This window comes from Gigantopelta aegis, chromosome 6 (genome assembly GCF_016097555.1).
Source record: "Gigantopelta aegis isolate Gae_Host chromosome 6, Gae_host_genome, whole genome shotgun sequence".
Taxonomy (NCBI): domain Eukaryota; kingdom Metazoa; phylum Mollusca; class Gastropoda; order Neomphalida; family Peltospiridae; genus Gigantopelta; species Gigantopelta aegis.
The window spans coordinates 66,771,228-66,790,258 of record NC_054704.1 but is presented as its reverse complement, the minus strand read 5'-3'; the positions used below and the strand labels follow the sequence as shown (position 1 = coordinate 66,790,258).

At 41.4% G+C, this 19,031-nt stretch overlaps 3 non-coding genes across 3 annotated transcripts; 2 read left to right on the top strand and 1 right to left on the bottom strand.

Moving 5' to 3' along the window:
- The first annotated feature begins 2,986 nt into the window (after positions 1-2,986).
- On the top strand, positions 2,987-3,059 carry Trnaf-gaa. The gene has a single exon. It is a non-coding gene; the product is annotated as a tRNA-Phe (tRNA).
- Positions 3,060-13,802: 10,743 nt separating this feature from the next.
- Positions 13,803-13,875, bottom strand: Trnaf-gaa. Its single transcript has one exon. It is a non-coding gene; the product is annotated as a tRNA-Phe (tRNA).
- Positions 13,876-16,327: 2,452 nt separating this feature from the next.
- Positions 16,328-16,400, top strand: Trnaf-gaa. The gene has a single exon. It is a non-coding gene; the product is annotated as a tRNA-Phe (tRNA).
- The last annotated feature ends 2,631 nt before the right edge of the window (positions 16,401-19,031 follow it).

Here is a 19,031-nt window from a genome sequence, read left to right as displayed (position 1 = left end):
TATTCCTACCGACCTTAAATTCCTTCTACAGTACTGACAGAAATACTAGTCCGGCAAATTAGATGTCCGTTTGCAATTTGCACGAGCTGTCAGAAAGACAAGGGGAAAAAAGTGACGTTTTGGTAGCCTTCCCTCGTAGTGTGATGGATAAATGTACGATTCTCTTAAGAATATTGTGGGTTCTAATCTCTATGTCAAATAAACATTTTTAACTTTGAGTATCAACTTAAAATTTTTTTGTACGTCATAGACTTGTGGATAAGGCACGAGAGTGAATTTTTGTAATCGTCGTCCATTTTTGTTAGCATATTGAAGTAGGACTTGCTTTTTTCAAAAGTATATAATAAAACTACACACACACACACAGACACACACACACAGACGGACATACATACATATATATATATATATATATATATATATATATATATATACACACACACACACACACACACACACACACACACACACACACACATGGATATATATACAATGTATATGAAAACTGGTAACTAAAAAAACTAAACTTTCGGCGAACAGCAACAGCAATTCGATTAATTGTGATCTTCTTAATCTTTGTCCGATCGAACTTCCATTCCTCGGAATCCTAGACTGTGGGACTTGTATTCCTAGGAATTTAAGTCTGTGGGATGTGTATTCCTAGGAATTTAAGTCCGTGGGACTTTCATTCCTGGTACTCCTAGTCCACAGGACTTTCAGTCCTAGTATTCCTAGTCCGTTGGAATTTTATTTCCGATATTTTGTTTATTACATATATATATAATTCATAAAAATCCATGAAATAAAACTTTCAAAACTACTTAGTTCTAGTAGTTAGTACTAATAACTAGTACTGCAATGACCAGTTACTACAATATATAAAATAACAGGAATAATAAGCATGAAAAATTGCCTTTTATAGATGAACAATTACAAATAGCATGAAAACACGTGAAATTAATTATCACTGACTGCCTTATGGAAGTTTTGACCATCATAAGCATAAGATACCAGTGAGGGGAAGGTTCTCTGTATTATTATACCTGGCAGTTAGAAAACACCATAAGCGTACGAGACAGGGTGGAGGTGGTGGTCGGGGAGTAACTCCCCCCAGTGTTGAGGGGGGGGGGGGGGATGGACACGTCTTAGTCATTGATATTTCTATTGATTGATAAACCTTAATGAAAACCATTTTTTTTATCGATGATAAGGTTAGTTCGGACTAAGATATCATAGAGCCCAATATGCACTGGGGGGGGGGGGGGGGGGGGGGGGGGGAGAGTTATATTATGTTAGACCAAATTAATATTTAAAAAATGATCAAAATTGACAAAGCAGGCACATGTTCAGTAAGTAATGCGGGGGAGGTGGGGGGGGGGGAGATCTAGACTGTGGTAAGTAGAAATTTGCTTTGAAGAGGGGTGTTTAGACCACGCCACCCCACCCCACCCCACCCCACCCCACACCCTATGTACACACGCCTGCAACATTACTGACAAAAAGGCACTAAGTTAAAATATAAAATAACAAGACAATTTATATAACGCAAATATCACATTTTTATAGTTGAATTATTATTGCTATTATTATTATTATTATTATTATTATTATTATCAAATATCAGTACATAATGTTCGACTGACAATTTTGTTGGTATATCATATGGGCAAGTTATACTTATTTGCGAGTACTAATACATGTAACATGCTTCTAATTATGAAAAACATTTTCGAGTTCTCAAACATTACTTTTGAATGTTTAAGCATTTATTAGTTGGAACCGGCCTCGGTGGCGTCGTGGTTAGGCCATCGGTCTACAGGCTGGTAGGTACTGGGTTCGGATCCCAGTCGAGGCATGGGATTTTTAATCCAGATACCGACTCCAAACCCTGAGTGAGTGCTCCGCAAGGCTCAATGGGTAGGTGTAAACCACTTGCACCGACCAGTGATCCATAACTGGTTCAACAAAGGCCACGGTTTGTGCTATCCTGCCTGTGGGAAGCGCAAATAAAAGATCCCTTGCTGCTAATCAGAAAGAGTAGCCCATGTAGTGGCGACAGCGGGTTTCCTCTCAAAATCTGTGTGGTCCTTAACCATATGTCTGACGCCATATAACCGTAATTAAAATGTGTTGAGTGCGTCGTTAAATAAAACACTTCTTTCTTTATTAGTTGGAACAACACGCAATGCATAAAGACCTTGGTTCTGCTCATGTAATAAGGTCAACAAAATGTGTGCATACTCTTGAAAATGATATAAATGGAAAATATTGGAATAATTAAAAACAATTAAATAAAGAGAGGCGCCAGTATCCTAAGTTAATTCAATAAACCAGATACCGACTCCAAACCCTGAGTGAGTGCTCCGCAAGGCTCAATGGGTAGGTGTAGGCTTCGGTGGAGCAGTGGTTAAGCCATCGGACTACAGGCTGGTAGGTACAGGGTTCTCAGCCCGGTACCGGCTCCAACCCAGAGCGAGTTCTTAAGGGCTCAATGGGTAGGTGTAAGGCCACTACACCCTCTTCTCTCTCACTAACCACTAACCAACTAACAACTAACCCACTGTCCTGGACAGACAGCCCAGATAGCTGAGGTGTGTGCCCAGGACAGCGTGCTTGAACCTTAATTGGATATAAGCACGAAAATAAGTTGAATTAATTAATGCACCGAACAGTGATCCATAACTGGTTCAACAAAGGCCATGGTTTGTGTTATCCTGCCTGTGGGAAGCGCAAATAAAAGATCCCTTGCTGTCTGTCGTAAAAGAGTAGCCTATGTGGCGACAGCGGGTTTCCCCTAAAAAACAGTGTCAGAATGACCAATTGTTTGACGTCCAATAGCCGATGATAAGATAAAATATCAATGTGCTCTAGTGGCGTCGTTAAATAAAACAAACTACTATTTTTTTGCTCTACCATATGGTATGTCAAACGTGTGTGAAAGTGGGACACCGTATCAAATACCTGCACGAAGCGGTTATGATTGTCGGCCGGAATAGCTCAGTTGGGAGAGCGTTAGACTGAAGATCTAAAGGCCCCCGGTTCAATCCCGGGTTCCGGCACAGAGCGTCGGACTCTGGCGGTCGGCAATATTTTTTATTCTAAATTAAAAAAAAATAAAAATGTTTTTCTTAAAATATTCGAAATGAAAAATCCAGAATAATACTAACACACCTTGACAATGTATGCGTGTGTGCGTGCGTGTGACCGTGGGTGGGTGGGTGCGTGCGTAAGTGCGTGTTTTTATTTATTAACCATTCCTTATTGAAAACCAAACATTTGATCATCCTGACTTAGTCTTGTAGGAAACCCGCTATATTTTTTGATTGGCAATGACAGGAACTCGAGGACGAAAATGTATTTTTTGTTTGTCCTACACTATATAAATAACGGTAAAAATATGACTTGTGTCCCCCACCCACTAGACATTGTACCACCCACTCCAGATATCGTTCCTACGGTTGTGAGTAAAGGGTATTTTACATGTACTTTCTCACAGGCAGGACAAAGGCTAAAGGCTAAAAGAACTTTACGTGCACATTCAGAGCAAGCTGCTGTAGCGCACGCCTATACTGGGCACAGGGACCGGCCTTGGCCGGATCTCTCTGTCCAGGACAGGAAAAAGGTGTGGGGGGGGGGGGGGGGGGGGGGTTAGAGAAGGGACGCCTGCACTGGCAAGTGCAAGGGAGCACCAGCAGTCCAAGTATTGGTGACAGGCGGAGTGTAATTAGTGCTATGGAATTTTGAGTGTCCCGTAGGATAATGCCAAAGAGAAAGAGGTGCGCGTTTACATGAGGGAGATTTGCGCAATTTTGATGGTCGTTCTACTTGAAACAATGAGGAGAGCTAATAGATTTCGCTTTTTAGTAATCCGAGAGTAGCTCTTTATTATGACCTGTTTGGTGCCCTTAAAAAGGGCCTGATCTCTTCTGATCGTGGCATGACAACCCAGGGGAGACTCGAGCAATTGTGTAGGTCGGACGAGGTAGAGGCGGTGATGTAGAGCTTGATGTTGATTGTTGGTGCCATGGTGGTGAGGTGTCCTGTTCCGGGTTTTTTTTTTTTTTGCCCAAGAAAGGCAGGACAACACATATTAGGCCTTTTATACACTAGTCGTGGGGCACTGGTTGGGACGACCACACCTGGACAAAGACCGTGGTATGTGATTTCCTGTCTGTGGGGAAAGTGCATATAAAAGACCCCTTGTGCAATCGGAAAAATGTAGCGGGTTTCCTCTGATGACTACGAGTCAGAATTACCATGATTAATTAATCAATGTGCTCCGGTGGTGTCGTTGAACAAAACAAACTTTTAACTGGTTGGGGTGGAGAAACACAGCCAGAGAATGGGTACACCGAGAGGCTTCGATTGCACGATTGATGCATCTCAGGCGAGCATTCTACCCACTGAGTTATAGAGCATTCACGATAACAACGAATACAGAAATACGAACGTACCAGACACCAAGAATTATTTACTCATTGTACGTTTCAGTGGCGTAGCGGGGGTGGGGGGGGGGGGGGGGGGGGGTTGGGGGTGGGGGAGGGGGGTTTGTAAGGGGGTACATATCCATGTTTGTATATATGCAAAGGTTCAAGTACGCTAAGCACAAACCAGTTTAAACGTTAGCCCTACATCTTTTTGACCTATGAAAATAGGTCTATATTGTATTAGATGCGTACGAAAGAAAGAAATGTTTTATTTAACGACGCACTCAACAAATTTTATTTACGGTTATATGGCGTCAGACATATGGTTCAGGTTCACGCAGATATTGAGAGAGGAAACCCGCTGTCGCCACTTCATGGGCTACTCTTTCCGATTAGCAGCAAGGGATCTTTTATATGCTATATGCACCATCCCACAGACAGGATAGCACATATCACGGCCTTTGATATACCAGTTGTGGTGCACTGGCTGTGACGAGAAATAGCCCAATGGGCCCACCGGCGGGGATCGATCCCAGACCGACCGCGCATCGAGCGAGCGCTAGATGCGTACGAGCTACTGTTACTTTTATTTACGTGCCTATATCTAAAAGAGGTTCAGGCACGTCCATCCCACGTCCAGTCTCTGGCAAGGCCAGTGGCTGAGCATCGGACACAAGGTATTTAATTAATAGAGACAATTTTGACTTTATACTAAAATGGAATGGCTAAATTTAGATGACGTGTCCAAAAAAATCATGAATATGAGAGCTGATTCCTAATATTACAAATAAACGACAATTTGCGACGGGCGGTCCAAATAAAGAAAATGTAATCTAAATATTTAATTAAATATTTTTAGGCCCAGGTGTAAGAGCTACCATTCGGCATACTACATCAAAATTAAGCATCAACTCGCTGTGACGGAACATGCTCTTAATTTGTTTTCGCCTGTGGCGATATTAATTGTTTTAGAGGGCCGTGTGCAGTTCCAATATGCACTTAAGCCCAGGTGGGCAACTTTGTTACGTAATACCTCCGCGCGACCATGGAATCTCTAGCGAACTGGCGACAGTAAGTCTGACCATCTAAGAAAAATATGCCGGCGTGGTCGCTGTGGAAATATCACTTGATAGAGAGGATCGCGATGTACCCCCAGGCGATATTCGGCTTTTATGATAAATAGCTAGGGTTTTAGAGATATCGGGAAGAAACATAGGAAGGCGTCCAGGGAACGTTCGTCCGTTTGGACTTGGTAAATATCATTTCTGCTCTGTTGTATAACCTTGATGTGATTGATGTGACTTTAAATATTTTAATACTGTATTATACCAATATTATTTAGACGGTGCTGCCGGTCATCTGACGCAGTATACTGTAGGCTCACTGTTCTAAATAATTATTAAGGCTTAGCCAGTCATCCTAGAGGACCTAGGTAAACTGTAGGTTATTATCTTTATTGTGATAGGCACCAGTATTAAGTCTGTATTACAAGGTTATTGAATGAGTAGTTAGGGTTAATTAAAAATTAACCAGTTAGGAATAGATTTGTAATTCCTTTATTAATTAAGTTCCCCTGGAAGCGTTTCTCAATTATCACACGTTATTGAACGAGTAGTAAAGGTTAATTTAAAATTAACCAGTTAGGAATAGAGTTGTAATTCCTTTATCAATTAAGTTCTCCTGGAAGCGTTTCTCAATTATCACACGTGTGAGTGTTGTGTCACGGTGAAGTGATTAGCATATTGTGTAAACTAGACACCCAGAGATTAACTAATTAAGTGATCAGTTCTGGGTTGTTATTATTTGTTGTTGTTATTTAACTACTGCGGCAGTACATTTGTCAGCGTATGTCGTGAGCGACTAAACATAATTTGACGCGTTCAGTCGAGGCAAACACACCGTAACGTTATGCCCGGCGGATTTTATTTTTTGTTTTGTTTTTTGTTTAACGACACCACTAGAGCACATTGATTTATTAATCATCGGCTATTGGATGTCAAACATATGGTCATTTGGACAGTCAAAGAGGAAACCCGCTACATTTTTCCATTAGTAGCAAGGGATCTTTTATATGTACCATCCCACAGTAAGGATAGCAAATGCCACGGCCTTTGATACAACAGTCGTGGTGCATTGATTTGAACGAGGAATAGCCCATTGTGGCCACCGACGGGGATTGATCCTAGACCGACCGCGTATCAGGCGTACGTTTTACCACTGGGCTACTGGACGAATTTGCTGTCTTGGAGCAACTCCAGAGGGAGGGGCAGGGGTCCGCCCCCCCCCCTAATTTTTATAATTTCAACAGTTTATTATATATTATTTTTTTACAATCCCCCTTACAAACCTCCCCCAAAGTTCCATTAGCATTCCGCCTCAAGTCATTGCCCTCCCCCCCAAATGGATTTTCTGGATCTGCCACTGAACTCATCTGTCAGATTTTGTGGATTCACCGATTTTCTTAAATTTGTTACGATGTGATAAGACATGAATCCAGTCATACTGAACGCGACCCTGTTTACACGGTATAACCTACTATAAGCACATTTACATTTGGATATTCCCGAGTTATTTATGCAAAGATTGTGTATGGGATCGATTCATTTTCAGGTAAATCTAAATATAGCGAACTATGACATTTGGGGGGGGGGGGGGGTGTGTGTGTTGGCGGTCAGGGGTTCGCCACCCCTAAATTTTGCATCAGTTATAATTTTATTATATATTAATGGACCATCCCCTTCCAAACCTTCCCCAAAGTTCCCTTGGCATTCCGCTTCATGTCATTGCCCCCCACCCCCCAACTGGATTTTCTGGGTTCGCCTAAGTTGATTTCACAAATAAACACAAGCGAAAGGTACAACACATATTATATATTATACATATATATAAATAGAGGCTATTGCCAGTGTTTCGGTATCTTCAGTAGCATATTAATTATATATTAAGAATAAAAAAATGTATTATGCGTATGATCTTTCTTTTTCTTTTCTCCTCTTTCTTTCTTTGTGTGTGTGTGTGTGTGAGAGAGAGAGAGAGAGAGAGAGAGAGAGAGAGAGAGAGAGAGAGAGAGAGAGAGAGAGAGAGAGAGAGAGAGAGAGAGAGAGAGACCAAAATGTAGACAGCACGGCCCACAATTTAAAACGAGCCGCTGTCCGAGGGATGGTGCATATAAAAGATCCCTTGCTGCTAATCGAAAAGAGTAGCCCATGAAGTGGCGACAGCGGGTTTCCCCTCTCAATATCTGTGTGGTCCGTGGCCATAATTATGTCCGACGCCATATAACCGTAAATAAAATGTGTTGAGTGCGTCGTTAAATAAAACATTTCCTTCCTAATGGCTGTTGACCGCATCCAGGTCATTCAACCGGTACTGGCCTCAGACCACAATTAATTTCGCTATATGTTTCTATATAGCCTTAGTGGCTATAACATTTTTATTGATATCAGCAGGCCCGTGGATTTGTGTATGTACCTTTGCCTGCCTGCGGGACACATACCCTGAAAAGGACAACCCCTGTTGTCCAGCTCTTTCTCCCAGCATATTGGTTTAAACAAACACACCCTCTAAACCAGGCCGGAGTACACCCATTTTACACAAAAAAGCACTACTTTTGCATGGGCCGGAATAACCACAAACAAGTCTTCAATGTCAACAAGTTACACATGTTTACAAACTACATGCTCTCCCCTATCACTTCAGTCAAATAGTTGCCACTTCATAGCTGTCTGCCATGAAATAATCAGTCAAACAGAAGACTATTTGAGCGGACAAATTTCCGAATTTGGGAAGATAACTGTAATCTGAGGTCTGCTGACGACACTCGCAGAATGTTATTTATGCAATACACGACTCCCAGTGAGGACTGCCGGCAGCTATACGTGACAATACACTAAAATAGTGACTCAAGGGATGCATTTTATTTCTTTTTATTGCTGGTTTTCCGTTTTCTCTTGCTGGACTGGTTTCGTATTTCAGACTATAGTAAAGTAGAACAGTATTAATCGTATCATATAAACTTTTATTTCCGTGTATTTTTGTTTAAAAATTAATTTAATTAATTTTTAAAAATGGCCCGGACGAGGCTTTACAAATCCTGTTTGCCCCGAAAACAGCCAGGGGATTAATTCAATATTTTGATATTTTTAAATAAAGAAGCAGTAGCAAAAGGTTTTAAAAATGAAAAAAATTAAACGAAAAGAAAAAAAAGCCTGAAACAGGCTGGGACTGGGGTTAACATTAGAAATCCCAATTGCTCCGAAAGTAGTCATCGGATTAATTCAATATTTTGATACTTTTATGTAAGCATGTAGGATAAATTAAAACTAGAATTTCCTTTACAAACTCCTGTAGAAACTGTCACACAAACCGAAATTATACATAGAGGCCCATACACATAACCTACACACACACACACACACACACACCCACACACACGCACACACACACACACACACACACACACACACACACACACACACACAAACCCCCAACAACAATCAAATACAAACACACACACACCCTCCGATGTACCTGACTACCAACCAACCAAATTTCACAAATATCGGTCTAGAACTTTTCTTCAAAAGTGACAAAATAGATGAAGACGAAGAACAAGAGCAACAACAACTACAAGAAGAAGTAGAATTAGAAGAACAACAAGTTATAAAGAAGAATTTTTTTTGAAGGAGCAAAGAATAATGCTAGAGAAAAGGTGCGCAATTTTGATCAAGGAAATTTGGCGCAATTTTGAGCGGTCGGTCAAAAAAGAAAGTTTAGGAGTTAAAATAGGTTTTGATTTTAGCGAGTCGACATTCCTTATGCAACAAGGGATCTTTTATATAGACTTTCCCACAGACAGAAAAGCACATACCACGGCCTTTTGCCAGTTGTGGTGCACTGGTTGGAACGAGACAAGTGAGAGAGAGAGAGAGAGAGAGAGAGAGAGAGAGAGAGAGAGAGAGAGAGAGAGAGAGAGAGAGAGAGAGAGAGAGAGAGAAGAAGGAGAAAAAGAAGAAGACAAACACGACGAAGAAAGAAAAAACAAAGAGCCAAAACACCGCCACAGCTCATCACTGTTAAATTGGCTAAATGACAAGTAACAAGCTGCTATCTAAACAATGCCACGCAAGCTAAGCTAACAAGGTAACAAATAAAGCAGATGGACTGAGGCGGTGTTTAGTCGTCCCCGGGTCAACACGGAAGCCAGTTTGACACGTAGGCTCCAGTCCGGGTCGTTCAGGTGAAACGCTGGCACAAACACATCGAGAAACGTATACAGTGCTAAACGTGGCCGGTGCGCTACGTCTTTGGTGGGATTTACGTTAATAACAAAATGTAAAGAAAAGGAATGTTTTGTTTAACGACATCTCAACACATTTTAATCTAAAGCATAGCCGTCGAAAACGAGTGGGTTGGGGGGGGGGGGGGGGGGGGGGGAGGTGTGTGTGTGTCTGTGCAGGGCCGTAGCTAACGGGGAAACAAATATAGAAACTTAAATTTTTTTATCTTCTTAACCGTTTAAGGAGTTTTTGACTATTAACTATTCAGTTGCCCCCCCCCCCCAAAAAAAAAAAAACCCCCAAAAAACAACAAAAACAACAACAACAAAAACAAAACAACAACAACCCAAACAACCCTCAACAACACCCCCCCCCAAAAAAAAAAACACCCAAAAAACACCCAAACACCCAACAACAACAACAAAAAACAAAACAAAAACAACAAAGAACAAAATCCCCCAAAACAAAACAAAAAACAAAAACAAAAACAAAAACAAAAACTCCTAGCTACGGCCCTGTTGTGTGTATGTGCCGGAAGTACTGATTGCCCCCAAATCTGAAGATTATCCACTGTTCTCTCAGTTTAAAGGCAAGCGGATATAAATTATACCCACTCCCACAGTTGAAAGGCATGTTAATGATATATAATATTCCCCTTCTCTAGTGCAGGGCACACATTACGTCAACACTTCCTATGTCCGTTCAAACTACTCATGCACCTTTGTTATTGTGTCTTCCAAGGTCCATGTACAGCTGTTAAGTTTGTTTTGTTTAACAATACCACTACAGGGCTGTAGCTAAAAAAATTTTTTTATATATTATTTATTTTTTTATTTTATTTCTTTTGGGGGGGGGGGGAGGGCGGAGGGGCAACTGAGTAGTTAATAGTCTAAAACTCCAGGCCGTCCCACATTAGCGCAGCGCGGGCAGCAACAAATCACTTCCAATGAATTACCATATACATACCCCCACTAGCGCAGCGCGTCAACAGCGTGTCAACGTCGTTTTTTTTTCGATCGTTCCAAAAGCGATTTTTGCTGCTTGCTGCTCTGAACGGTTAAGAAGAGAATTTTTAAGTTTCTATAATGCTTTCCGGATTTTTTTTTCTAGCCCCCCCCCCCCCCGCTAGCTACAGCCCTGAACTAGATCACATTGATAAATTAATCATCGGCTATTGCATGTCAACCATTTGATAATTTGTACATACAGTCCTAGAGAGGAAACACGCTATTAATTTTCTTTAGCAGCAAGGGATCTTTTATGTACACCATCCCACAGACAATATAACACATACCACGGCCTTTGATACACCAGTCGTGGTGCACTGGCTGGAACGAGAAATAGCCCAATGGGCCTAATGACGAGAATCGACCCTAGATCGACCGTGCATCAGACGAGTGCCTTACCACTGGGCTACGCCCCCCCCCCCCCCCCCGCCCCCGTTAACAATAAAGTTAAAAATAAAAGGACACCTCGACACATTTTAACCTAGGCGTCGGGAACGAGGACTGGATGGTTGTGGAGGCAGGGCATGTATTGTATTGTCTCTAACTCAATATTATGCGCTGTTCTTCCAGGGATGTAACTCAGCGGTGCAGCGTTCGCCTGATGCGCGATCGATCTAGGATCGATCCCCGTCGGTGGGCCCATTGAGCTATTTCTCGTTTCAGCCAGTGCTCCACAACTGGTGTAACAAAGGCCGTGGTATGTACTATCCTGTCTGTGGGATGGTGCATATAAAAGATCCCCTGCTGCTAATCGGAAAGAGTAGCCCATGAAGTGGTGACAGCGGGTTTTCCATCTCAATATCTGTGTGGTCCTTAACCATATGTCCGACGCCATATAACCGTAAATGAAATGTGTTGAGTGCGTCGTTAAATAAAGCATTTCCTGTCCTGTTCTTCCAGTTTAATGACAAGTGGGTATAAATTAAAACACCCAGTTGAAAGGCATGTTAATGTATACATGTAATACAAACCTCCCACGCCTTCGTGGCTGGCACCTTCCAAGTACGTCAAGAAAGCGTTCTATTAGACCGGTTTCAGAATGAGCTAAGTGCCACCCGGAGAGAAAATTATGTAAACCTGCTTTTTGTATTCCTCATCATATATTTTAACAAAACAGTTTTGGTAAACGGGCTTCTGGTGGTGGGTGTGGCAAATATGGGGGTCAAAGTACGCACCCCCCCCCCCCACACTTCCAAAAAACCCAGTCAACTACTAATAGCACTATTTGGAGAGCAGATAATTATGAGAACCTTTCAAACGATGATAGAAACATGAAACTTGGCACAGATGATCTCCATGGGGAGTTCGTTACATCCAGTGAAAGAACCATTTGAATGTTCAATATGGCTAACAAATGTTCATTATTTAGATGTATTTTAATAGAGTTTTTCGATCAGTCTGATTAAAATTAGCTCTACTGGTCTCACCAGTAGATCTAACAGCACTGCGTGGACTACCATGTCCAGGTGTCCAGGTGACATTTCATCTATAAATAACAATTTAAATATCGATCAATTACACTTCGCCTTTTATAGCGTTATTCGGGAGCATACAAATTCTAAAAATATCGGGCGAGACTATTTATGCAATAGGCGAACTTGTTGGTCTATTTCAACATTGAGAAAACAGGGGAAAAGTGCAGCACTAAACTCAGGATTGTATACTAGTATAAACAGATTTTATGGCTATACAATCACGGTTTTGTTTTCATCTTGAAACGAATTTTATATACAATTTTATATTGAAATTAGTTTCCGGCATACTTCGTAATTCACCCGAATCATTTCGTATACCCTCGGCATAATCCCGAATGTTTTCAAATTTCTTTTCAAATCACTGGCATGATTTTGCAAGTAAGGTTTTGATTGGTCGAATGAAAGGTCAGCTGGACATGAGCTCCAACGGGCTGCTGTTAGATCCACATGTAACAGTGGAGCTAATTTTAATTAGATTGGTTTTTCGATATAAGTCATTTTATATTATTTTATATGTTTACAAACATGCTGAATCTAACGTCTGATATGTAAAAAAGGGCCTCCGATGGTGAGAGCGTCAGTATATGACAACATCCCCAAAACATGAGCAAGGTTAATATTTGTGATAATTAAAAGTATGCATATATTTAGAATATGTATCTTTAACACTGCTGTCTTATCAAATTTTCTGTTATTCTAAATGTGGATATCATGTACTAAATAAAATAAAAAACCAAAACCCCCCAACAAATTTAATAATAATAAAAAAAGATGGCCGCCATTTTGTCCAACCATATACCATTATTGGCATGTATAATAACAACTTTGTCCGATTTTAGCCATCTCGGTGATTTTTTATGTACACATACTAGTGTTATTGGGCCTCCCTCCCTAAAATTAATGGATTTTCTGGAATGAATGAATGAATGAATGTTTAACGACACCCCAGCACGAAAAAATACATCGACTATTGGGTGTCAAACTATGGTAATGCAAATAAATAAAGTGATGATCAACATCAATATAAAAATTCAAGACAAACAAAAACAGTGTAAAGATCTGTGCAAAAACACAAATATCACAGAATTTTACGGATACTGAATTTTACTCAAAACTTCAATTTTGTGCTGTATTGGCCATTCTCAAAGAGAATGTTACACCCCTGCACCACGGTGAGGATACAGCACGCGCAGGGGTGGTTTTTCTGGATTAGCCACTGAAATAGTAACGACACTTTGAGGTGGCGTGATGATAATAACAAACTCAAGATTTGTGAGAATTGGGTTTCTAAAATGTTTGATGCATTTTAAAAACACTTTTCACGAAAACAAAAACAACAAGAACTTCATATCACGGAAATGACAGTGGCCGATAAGACAGTGGAAATGACAGTGGCCAGCTAGTGGCGACTCGGTCTGGTAAGACTTTTGTCATCTAACGAACTGTCGTCGCAACACTTGGTCGCATACAAGCTTTGTAGACTAATAAATAATAGTTTCTTATTGTAATAAATAAGAATAAATGTGTTATAATAGAGAAAATGTGACAATTATAAATAACAAGTAAATATTTTAAATAAAAAATTGGTCGACCGCCAGAGTCCGACTTGCTCTGTGCCGGAACCCGGGATTGAACCGGGGGCCTTTAGATCTTCAGTCTAACGCTCTCCCAACTGAGCTATTCCGGCCGACAATCAAAACGGCTTCATTTAGGTTCTTGATGCAGTATCTCACTTCCGCACATGTATGACGTATCTAGCAGCAGGAAAGGAGATGTTTTATTTAACGACACACTCATTCAACACATTTTAATTGCGGTTATATGACATCGGACATATGGTTACGGTTCACACAGATATTGAGAGAGGAAACCCGCTGTCACCACTTCATGGGCTACGTTTTCGATTAACAGCAAGGGATCTTTATATGATTATGCACCATCCCACAGACATGGTACTCAGTACACTGAGTACAGGGGCGGATCCAGGAATTTTAGCAGGGGGAAATTTTCATATTTGAAGATAGCTTTAGATGGATTTGAAGTATATTCCCGTTATCAAAATCCTGCTTGTTGGTCACGAGCGGGGGGGGCGACCCCCTCGACCCCCCCCCCCTGGATCCGCGTCTGCAGTACTGGTAGTACATACCACGGCCTTTGATATACCAGTCGTATGCGTGGTCGGTCTGGGATCGATTACCGTCATCGTATGTACTACTAGTATCCTGTCTGTGGGATGGTGCATATAAAAGATCCCTTGCTTCTAATCGAAAAGAGTAGCCCATGAAGTATCGACAACGGGTTTCCTGTCTCAATACCTGTGTGATCCTTAACCATATGTCCGACACCATATAACCGTAAATGAGTGCGTCGTTAAATAAAACATTTCCTTTCTTCCTTTACATTATAAAATAAATAATTTGTAATGTAAAACTGAAGACTGATAACCCACCTCGTACGTATTGGTATGGTTCGCTGTAATGCGGCCACTAAAATAGACTCGCCCGATATTTTTAGAATTTGTATGCTCCCAAATAACGTTATAAAAGGCGAAGTGTGATTGGTCAATATTTAAATTATTATTTACAGACGAAATGTTACCTGGACATTGGGGACTACGCAGTGTTGTTAGTTTTAAATCACTGGCAGGATTCTGCAAGCAAGGTTTTGATTGGTGGACATGAGCTCCAACTGGCTGTCTTTAGATCCACATGTAATAATGGAGCTAATTTTAATTAGATTGGACAATAATTGGATATAAGCATGAAAATGAAATGAAATTATTGTACCATCTCCCACTTTCAAATCGCACTGAAAGTGCCACCCCCACCCCCCACCCCCACCCCCAAAAGAAAGAAAGAAAGAAAGAAAAAAACCCATAAAGGACTCGCACACTTTCAAATACAATCTATGAGCCCGTTAGGGTTGGGCATTTAATTTGTAACGTAGCTCGAGTATAACTGAACATAAGGATAGAGCGTACTGCGCAGACGTGTCTGCAGAGAGCGTGTAATTTTCACAAATAATATAATAACGCTAGACGACACTTGAGCCAAAGGAAAGTGTGTGTTGGGTGTGTGTGTGTGTGTGTGGGGGGGGGGGGGGGGGGGTCCGAGTCTGGGAGAGCATGATTATTTTTCGTACTTATATCAAATTACGGTTCAATAACGCTGTCATGGGCACATCTTAGCTTACAGTGGGTTAGTTGTTAGTTATTAGTGGTTAGTGAGAGAAAAGAGGCTGTAGTTGTCTTACACCTACCCACAGAGTCGTTAAAACTGGTTGGGAGCCAGTACCGGACTGCGATCCCAGTACCTACCAGCCTTATGTCCGATGGTTTAACCACGACGCCTCCGAGGCCGGTAGATCATGATCCAACCCCTCCCCTTAAAACGTCTGCCGCCACAGTCTAGACCCCCTACCCCCTGCTTGATGCACGGTCGGTTTGGGATCGATCCCCGTCGATGGGCCCACTGGGCTATTTCTCGTTCCAGCCAGTGCATCACGACTGGTATATCAAAGGCCGTGGTATGTGTGTTCCTGTCTATGGGATGGTGCATATAAAAGACTGTTCTATCTGGATGTGCGGCGAGTAGACAAAACGTCCAGCAACTGAATGATTTTTTTGTTATGGACAATTATCGCGAGTTAATCACCAAACTGTTCAGACGCGGATCCAGGAGGGGGGGGGGGGGGGGAGGTCGAGGGGGTCTGCTCGTGACACAAAATTAATTTCATTAAAAAGAATAAAGAAAACAAACAGTTATGTTCGATCCTGAGACATTTCAGACATGGCCTGGGTGTTTGAACAAGCAGGATTTTGATAACGGGAATATACTTCAAATCCATCTAAAGCTATCTTCAAATATGAAAATTTCCTATCGAGGGGGGGGGGGGGGGGGGGGGGGGGGGGGGGGGCCCTTCAAAGGCTCAAGACTGGACCCCCCGCCCCCCTGCTAAAATTCCTGGATCCGCCCCTGCTGTTATTGGTCTGATAGCGTGTCCAATGTTAGCTACAAATCATCTTTGAAATAAGCAAGAGATTAAACATTTTATTATTAATCCTTCTACCTACCCCAACACTGTTATATTATGTGAATGGTCAACTACCAAGAACGCTATGTATCCATTTGAAATTGTCGGCCGGAATAGCTCAGTTGGGAGAGCGTTAGACTGAAGATCTAAAGGCCCCCGGTTCAATCCCGGGTTCTGGCACAGAGCGTCGGACTCTGGCGGTCGGCAATATTTTTAATTTTATAATTTTTTCTTTTTAAATACCACCTTTCCTTTAGAATGTTTGTTAACGTGTATGCGTATTATTTCCTATTGTTGTATTGCATTTCGTGCTTAGCACGGGGAAGTTTGGATGGGGTGTGGTGGTTTTCCCCTAAGATACGACGGCCGTGTATATAGCCAGCCCTCATTAGCCGAGGCTAAATACACGGTATCGGTATATATAACAAATTCTGTGTTGGTCACGTGATTACAAAGAGAGCCGCGCCCATGGTCGCTTTCGTTCGCAATATTTAATACGATGTTGTATTCGATAGTCGACTGAACATGAGCGCCAAAATATCCATGCATTATGCGGCATCGGGTAAATACAACTATGGCAGTCGGCAGTGCAGATTAAAAGGGAAGCGATCAGAAGGACAGGAAACTGCCTTACATATTTGTATATTATATTTTCTTACACACCCTTCGGTGAAAACACCATGCATTATTTTTAATAACACATGGGTTGTTAACACACAATTTCAAGACATACGACTGGCTGCTCCTAGGTGATGACCAGGTCACCAGTGTCATACATCCAATGAAAAACAACACGGTGAAAATATATTACACTGTGACGTATAGTGTGACACTCATGTGTCTGTGGCGCGTAAGTTACCTACAAGTGCAACGGCTGTAAATAACTTTTAGTCAAAAAAGATGTTAAAATTTGCTTAAAACTTGCTTTATGAGGATATGTAAGAAATAGAATAATACATTCGTGTCCGTTAGATACCATTTATATCACAACTCGATGCTTTCGCTCGTTAGATACATTTTAAAACAACTCGTTGTGACATAAATGGTATCTAACGGCCACTCATGGATTATTATCTATATATTATAGACTAGCTATTATGTAATAAAGATGCTACTTCCATTGCCGTTGTATTTATTGAATTCATCGTTCACGTTGTATTTAGCAAGATATGTGTTCGGTAGTCGATTGGACCTGAGCGGAAAAAAATCTTTATGAAGTGTGACATCAGTTTAGAACAACAACAACAACAACAACAACAATAATAACAGCAACAACAACAAAAGGCATTCGGCAAGACAGATCAAAAGAGAAGCGATCAGAACGACCGAAAACTGTTAAAATGACTTTGCATTTTATACTGAAAGTTGGGGCGGGACGTAGCCCATTGGTAAAGCACTCGTTTGATGCACGGTCGGTTTGGGATCAATCCCCGTCGGTGGGATCATTGGGCTATTTCTCGTTCCAGCCAGTGCACCACGACTGGTATATCAAAGACCGTGGTCTGTGTTATCGTGTCTGTGGGGTAGTGCATATACAAGATCCCTTGCTACTACTAAAACAAAAATATGTAGCGGGTTTCTTCTCTAACATTATATGTCAAAATTACCAAATGTTTGACACCCAATAGCCGATGATTAAGAAAATAAATGTGTTCTAGTGGTGTCTTTAAACAAAATAAAATTCTTCTATACTGTAAATTTGTAATACTATTTTCATTCATTACAACTTATTTTTGTGCTTATATCCAATTAAGATTCAAGCACGCTGTCCTGGGCACACACCTAAACTATCTGGGCTGTATGTCCAGGACAGTGAGTTAGTGGTTAGTGAGAGAGAAGAGGGTGTAGTGATCTTACACCTACCCATTGAGTCGTTAAAAAAACTCGCTCTGGGTGGGAGCCAGTGCCAGGCTGCGCATTTTGTACCTACCAGCCTTATATCCGATAGCTTAACCACGACATCACCGAGATCTGTGTAATACTAGTATATGTTTAGCACAACTAAATTTTTAGTTTGGCATAAAGCTACAAGTGGGCGTAAACAGTGGTTCACACACACACACACACACACACACACACACACACACACACACACACACACACACACCACACACACACCACTCGTTTCAAGACACAACCACCACCACTTGTTTCAAGACGACCCCCACACCACACCCCCACCACTCGTTTTCAAGCCACCCCAACGACCCCCCCCCCCCCCCCCACCACAAAAAACCAAAAACAAAACCGTGATGGTATAGCCATAAAATCTGTTTATACTAGTATAGAGTTTATTACTGCACTTTTCCCCCTTTTTTTCAATTTTTAAATAGACCAACAAGTTCGCCTATTGCATAAATAGTCTCGACCGATATTTTTAGAATTTGTATGCTCCCGAATAACGTTATAAAAGGTGAAGTGTAATTGGTCGATATTTAAATTGTTATTCCCCCCCCCCCCCCCCCCCCCCCCCCCCCGCCCCGGAATTGGTCACTGGCGAAGTCAGAGGCTAAATCCGGGGTGGGCGTGCCTGAACCCTTGTGGATAGGGGCACGTAAATAGAGTTCCCATCCCATCCCATAAATTGTTATTTATAGATGAAATATCACCTGGACATGGGGTTCCACGCAGTGCTGTTAGATCTACTGGTGAGACCAGAAGAGCTAATTTTAATCAGATTGGTTCGTAAGATTCCGGATTGTTCGTTTCGAATAATATATTAATAATAATAATAATAATAATAATATAATAATAATAATTATTATTATTATTATTTTAAAAAAAAGACAACAAAAACAAAAATTGGTCGAC